This window comes from Triticum dicoccoides, chromosome 5B (assembly GCF_002162155.2).
Source record: "Triticum dicoccoides isolate Atlit2015 ecotype Zavitan chromosome 5B, WEW_v2.0, whole genome shotgun sequence".
NCBI lineage: Eukaryota > Viridiplantae > Streptophyta > Magnoliopsida > Poales > Poaceae > Triticum > Triticum dicoccoides.
In genome coordinates, this window is record NC_041389.1 from 699,834,469 (window position 1) to 699,841,630 (window position 7,162).

General features: G+C 46.5%; 1 non-coding gene across 1 annotated transcript; it reads left to right on the forward strand.

Annotated features, from left to right (window-relative positions):
• Positions 1–4,199: 4,199 nt before the first annotated feature.
• On the forward strand, positions 4,200–4,281 carry TRNAS-CGA. The gene has a single exon. It is a non-coding gene; the product is annotated as a tRNA-Ser (tRNA).
• Positions 4,282–7,162: the final 2,881 nt, after the last annotated feature.

Consider the following 7,162-nt stretch of genomic DNA (forward strand, 5'->3'; position numbering starts at 1 on the left):
TTAGACATTCAGTTAAAGGATAATCCATTCACCCACAACGCACGCCACTAACATGAGAAATTTGTAAAACATACGGACGAAAGCTACCAAAACTATGAGAAAACAAGCACCATTGCACCAAATAGGCAGCCAGATACTTCATATTCATCACAAGACCATGTCGCCTCCAACTGGCCATCCTTCCTATTGATGACTGCCATTAGTCATTTTAAATTCCTACGTCGTCAATGAGCCGCATCGCAAGGGATCACTTTTTCTGCAAATTTAGAATTGTCAGTGTGATTCCAAAAAGGAGAAGACACGACACTATATAAAATTGCCAATAAGGTATAACATTCGATTGCACATAGCAGTAAAAATTTGCTCAAGCAAATATATTATCACAAAACGAAACATCAAACATAACTTTCAGTCTAACGAACCATTCAATTATTTTGTTCGTTTGGTAATTACTTAAGATTTGTCCTCAAATCATAACAAAAGATAGATAGATATACCTTGTGGATGGTGGAAACTCATGTACGGAATCAACCTATAGAATTTTTCTCTCTTCCATAGCTTCTTCCACTGTAGCGACTTTATATTAATCTCGTAGACTCCAAGATCTGTGCTAACGAAAATGATATCACTGCCTTCCACGGACCCAATCAATCTAAGTCTTTTATCAGGATTTTGGATTGGAAGAAGGTTCCTGAGATCAATGACTCTAAGCTGAGTCCATGATGCAACTCCGTCGTAACCCATCTGTCTTGTCCACAGGTAAAAGGTTAACCTATGCACTTGTGCAAAACCCAAACTGCCGTCCTCCACGGCCATGAGGATGGCCAAATCGTCCCTGACAGCCCATGCCCGTGGCGCATCAATGCGCGATAAGCAATTAGATCCCAAGTTGTATTTGAGAATTCCTGCTTGATCATGTTCATCACCAATATTATGTGTAAAGTAAAGTGTGTCTTGAATGAAGACAGGGGGCACTGGCGTGATGAATGATTCAAAGCCAAGATCAAGACCAGGGCACGGCTCGCTCCACTCACCCGTGTCCACCGAGGACACCCGCACGTGTATAATACCATGACCACCATCATCCGTGCTCATGCCGAAGAAGACAACCCGGAAGGGGCCCTGATGGCACGCGCGGTGGTCACATCCTGCCACGGCACAGAGCACGGCGGCTCCACCGAGCTCGGTGTCCAAGGGCATATTGCATCCTTTGGGCGCTCCCAGCTTGGTCCGGCGGCCTGTCATGGGGTCCCAAACGAGGAGCGGCATGGGTTTACCATAGTCCCCAAGGAGAACGCGGCCATGCTGGCAGTCCAACACAGCGCACTCGGAGTCCTCCAAGTCCGGCCATCCGTCGTCCGGAATGCGGCCGCCGAATTTTGTGGTGGGGAAGAACTGTGGGATGAGGAGGTCCTCCGACCGTTGGCGGGAGAATGGTGGCCTGGAATAAACGAAGCCCAGCATGGGGGGTGCTCCATGGAAGTCGCGGTACCGGCCGCGGAAGCTAGGCCCGGTGAGGAGGCCGAGCCAGAGCTTGCAGGCGAGGGAGGCGCGCGCGAGGTGCTCGGGCTCGTCTGGCGGGAGGCGGAAGAAGACCTCCTCGATGAGCTCGCCCGGCAGTGATAGTACTGGCGGCGGCGGCGGCATGGTCGATCGGCGGAGGTGAGGGTTTCGCGAGGGGAATGGGAAGTGGGAGTCTGGGACGGAGGAGATAGCAGTAGCACTAGGGTTGAAATTGGCAACCCGAGGCAATCACGCGAGGCTGCCATTTCTGTAGGGAAGAAGAAGAAGAAGCCGTTGCATGGCCAGCGACGTCGTCATTGCAATGGCCCAAGGCCCAGGTGGAAAAGAAGATAAATTGAAGAGAGAGGACTTGGTCTGTTGGGCCTGGGAAGAGAGACATTGTTCCAGGGAATTCGGCCTAGCCTGGCTGGAATTGCTTTTCCAATGAAAGGAAATGCACAAATCTACCTCAAGAGGTAAATAAATGCACAAGTCAATTTAATCCAAAAGAAAGAGCAAATGGCCACTGAAGAACTGAAACTTTGCAAGTAAATCAAATTGAACATGGATAATCCAATAAAAATACTTCCAAAGATTATATGCGAAAATTAATTCCAAAACCTTTGGGATTAATTTGAGTAACTCCAATAAAAAAATTAGTAACATAAGATTATAAAGAACAAGTGATTTTAGTTTGCATCTAGTCTAGTTTCAAATTTATTTCATAGACCCAATAAAATTTATTGGCAGCGTCATCGTTTTGATGTATCTGACAGACAAGACCAACTAAATAAGCATGGATGCACGAAAATGTGTGTGACCTGGTCCAAGTGGCATAAGTTCAGGCTTAGGGTGGAACTAGAAGTGGTTCACCCGCTTTGCTGTGCCGTTACATATCAACACTAATCATCGTATCCCTTTTTCTTCATATGCTTGGTATTGTTTCTCCTCCAACAATCACGTTTTGTGACCATTTATCGTTCTGCTGAAATTGCCTCTTTTTTGGAGATGTAAAATGCACTTTTCAAAGATGTAAAATTTTACATCTCCAAATTTGCATCTTCTGTTGGAGATGCTCTAAGGCTGCAGCTGCTGCGAGCTAGGAGGCTGCCTGCTAGAACACACAAACAAGAGTTGCAAAGGCACAACAACACCAAGCCATTGTTGTCAACTCCAATGAAGTCCAGATCTACTTTTGTGGCCATGCTGAAGAAAGTTGAGCTTCGTTTTGTCGCTGCTAATCTGCCATCGCAGGCTCTCATGAGGTGTTACTCCATGGAGCGAGAGATGGTATCTTCATCGGTGGCGGATCCAGGAATTTAACATTGGATGTTCAAAAAAAATTGTTCGCCCTAATAGATGATCCAATTGGTTCACCGCAATACAAATACAAATTGTTCACTAGCAGCTATATATTGTTTTCCTGTTTTGTAGTTTTTGTTGGGGTGGGAGGGGGGGCATATGTCCTCTAGCCATGATGTAGCTGTGCCCATGCGGTAAAGAGCTATGGGGATGTTTGGTTTGTGACAAGGCTGCCTTAGGTTTCACGATGTAGGTGGGACGATACGAAGAGGACAGTTGTATCCCCGGCGTCTAAAACTGTGGCGGCCGCCGTCGCGACCCTCTATGCTAATCCCCCCTGTCTCCGTCATTGGTAGTGAGAGCGCTGCCACCTCCTTCATGCTTCTGTGGCTATGTGGGAAGAAGTAAGAATCACTGACTTTTCTTTTTCTTTGATGTTTTAGAGAAAATTGTTTGATGAGTGGACAAGAATCGCTTGGTTGGGTGAGTCTCTCGTGCGTGCGTGCACCTAGTGGACATAAGTGGTCTGAAGCCTGAAGGTGCAAGGGAACGAAGCCAATGGACTGCTGCTGCCTACCTGCTTGCTGAAATAAGCGTATTGGGGTCTGTAGAATAGTGTATCTGTTATATATGCCTATATATACAAAAAAAAAACTGCAGAAAGTTTTGGGTGTACATTTGTACACCCATGCCCCATGCTGGATCCGCCCCTGATCTTCATCCGAATTTCCTTGCTAGATGGTAGATTTTGTTGCGAAGATGACTTTCCCTGTGTACCCCATTTTGTTTATCTAGATTGTTGCAGTACCTTGATTTTAGCTTGAGGGTATACCAAATTCAATCCCGGTAACTAGTAAGTACTAAGTAGTGGATAGTAGAAGAATGTGTTGATAAATTCAGTGTAAAAATGTGTACACAAGGTTCAGAGCAAGAGATGGCATCTTCATCAGAGTTTCCTCGTTAGATGCAGATTCCGTTACGAAGAGGACTTCCCCATGCGCCCCGTTTTGTTTATCTAGACTGTTGCAGCACCTTGATTTTAGCTTGAGGTATCACAATTCAATCCCTGTAGCTAGTAGGAGTAGTGACTAGTGGTAGATAGTGGAAGAATGTGTCGACCCACAAATTCTGTGTAGGGATGTGTACACGAATATTCAGTGTAAGAATGTCCACACCAGATTCAGTGTAAGAGTCATGTTGCCTTTCATTTTTACCCCTCAAATTTTGGTAGCCAGGAATTAACGTGTGTACAGAAAAAGAATTTACTGTTGATTTGCTCTACTGTTTAGCTGCTGAACTGGAGCGTCTGTCTAGTTTGGGCATCTTGGTTTCTGCCCAGTGTGGATCTAAGGCATTGCATGAATAAGATTAGTTCCGTTTCACAGGCATCAGAGGTCGACATGTCCGAGTGGTTAAGGAGACAGACTCGAAATCTGTTGGGCTTTGCCTGCGCAGGTTCGAATCCTGCTGTCGACGCGACGCTTTTTTTCCTTCTCCGTCGAGCATTTTTTTTACTCGAGAAGATCACTACAAATGTGCAGCTGCGCAGGTTCGAATCCTGAATTTTCTAGCCTTCTTTTATTTCTTCGTAACATAAATTTGCTTTTCTTTAGTTTCCTGTAGTTCATAATTTGCTATATTAAAACTTCTTGATCTTTTCATAATTTGCTATATTGACGGTTTTATTTTGTTCCCACCTAAAACAAATGCATTTTTATATTCGTCATACTTCTAAATAAAAGTTTTGTACCTGCAAATGCAATAAGCACAATGTCTATTTTTGGAAGAGTTATGAAATATTTGTAAGGCATGGTCTGCACTATTGTCTTTGTCCTCCCTATGGTCAAAACCCGGCTCCGTCCTCAGTGGCACACGACTATAGTGGTTTGGTTGGAAGACCGAACTTGATGCAAGGTTATTGGGCATGGTGAACTCCAGTTGAATGCCTAGCAGTGACCTCGATCGATGTCGGCAACGACAGCGTCCTAGGACGTTGTTACCCTTGTTGGAGGCATCGTCGTTGAGCCCATTCACCTCCTTGGTTGTTGGATCTCGAGCTCTCCGGGTGAAAATCCAAACTTTCGGTTTTGGCTGAAGTGGGTGACGACATCTTACCCATCGCTACCCCCTTGGGGGCATCGCCTTGGTTGTCTGGTCTTCTGTCTTGCTCGATGGTTTGTGTTGTCTTACTGTTTTGCCTTCTGCTAGGCGGGTGTGCAGCCTCGGGACCGGTGTGGAAGCCAAATCAGCGGCTCCGGAGAGTGCCTTTGTGCTGTAGGTGTCAATTCTGGTCTCTTGGGTGGCAGAGTCATTGACTCGTCTGGTACGTGGCTTTGGGGCCGGTGTGTGAGCGTTGTTAGGTTTGTATGCCGGAGCGGCGGCTCCGGGTTGTGTTGTAGGGTGTCGATTCTGGTTGCTCGGGTGATGGAACCGTCGGCTTGGTGGGGGTGCAGCCTCGGGGCTGGTGTGTCTGGCATAGTTGTATATGTTATCAACCAGATTTTCTTGTTAACTAGTCAATTTTCTTCTTTTAAATGAAAAGACAGAGCTCCTGTTGGTTCCTTGAAGAAAATAGAACCATTTCCTCTATAAGAGAATGGTTTTTCCAACCAAAAAAAGAGATAGAATGGTTTCCATTACTTTGAAAACTGAATTCTTATATTAAACTCTAGTTATTGCACTAAAGAAGAAAAGAACTCATAGATGTCTTTAAGATCATCACTCCCTTGTTTGAAGAGTTGGGCACGTTTTCTCTCCTCTCGCCCTGAGTTCGGGCTGTGGAGTGCCCGCCTCAAAAGTTGGGCTTGTTGTGCAATGGCGAGCCAGCCTTCACAGAAGAAAGAGAAGGCGTAAAGTACATACCCTCTTTCTCTCCGTGAACCTTTTGAAATATCAACGTGCTAGTGCAACGCCTAAACATTCATGCCGAACAATTTCGATAAAAAAACACTCATTTCTTGCAGGATAGAAATTACACTTGTCGCAGACATGAAACGGAAAAAAGCCACTCACACAAAATAATAACTGCCCCAAACGTGCGCATCTGGACTTGGATTTGAATTTGAATTTGAAATTCTGCTATTTATAAAAAGTTAAGAAAACCACCGGTGCGAAATGCCGTGTTCTCCAAGCACGAAAACCACCCCTTCCATCCCCCCGACTTTCTCCCCCCATTCGCGTCGCGTCTCCACCCCACCCCACACCCACCTCTCCTCCTCCCCGTTGGGTGACGGGCTTGCTTGCTTGCCAGCCGCTGCGCCCGTAGCATGGCCGGCGGTGGAGTGGCGGGGGGAGCGACGCGGGCACCGACGCGTGAGGCCGTGGTCGTGGCAGCTTTGTGACAACCTGAGTTTGCATATTTTGTGTTGCATTCTTTTTAAAATTCTGAAGGACGTTGAAAACATGTATTAAAAACAACAGATTTTGAGAAAGTTGCTCTACTTTGGCCGATGGACCATATTCTGAAGCTCAAAGTATGATCAAAGTCATGCATGCTCCCGCTACCTGCGCTTGTGCAACATGGGGAGACAAAAACTTCACACATGCGATCTTGCAAGAGAGACAATAACTATTTCTTGTATTTTACTACACTGCAGTAAGGTTCTAAAGAATTATCTGGGCTTATTTGTAGTCCACCTTTTTGGGGCGTACCATTGCTATAGAGAAGATGCACGGCCAACCGTTGCTGAGAGACAGGGACTGGATCCGCTTCCACGAAAGAGTAGCATACTTTTGCTTGCCCCATTTAACGGGGGCCGGCGAATCACATGGGCAGAGATTCTTGTGGCACAAAGGGGTATACATGCATCCGCCATGCCATGCTAGTACAGGCAATCCGAAAGCAGCAGGGACTATCTTCTAAGAGTAGTTCCAACTTCCAACACAACCCACACAGAGCTTGCAGCAGGAAAGGTACAATGCATGGGCCAATGGGGACTGCGCGACCGGACAGACACCAGACAATTTTTTGCTTGAAGAGAGCAGAACAAGTTACGCATCCATCACAATCACAGGATATATAGGGGCCAGAGACAAAGAGATACGCCATGCTTGGCCATGTCCAGAGTCCAACGGCCTCCCCTCCCTCCCTCCCTCCCTCCATGCCGTATTCATGCCGACGGCTTTAAAAAACCTCATTTCTTACAGGGATAGAAATTATACCGGTTGCGAACATGAAACTGGATTTTTTTGTTGTTGTTGAAATTTTGCTCTTTGAAAAGGTTAGAAAAAGCACCGGCTGCAAAATGCGGTGCTCTCCAAGCATGAAAAACAACCGGCTCGGCGCACCCGAGGCCGAGACCCGACCCGACCCTCCCGCACCGCATCGAATCCAGGCCAGCCCCCCACCCCCACCCTC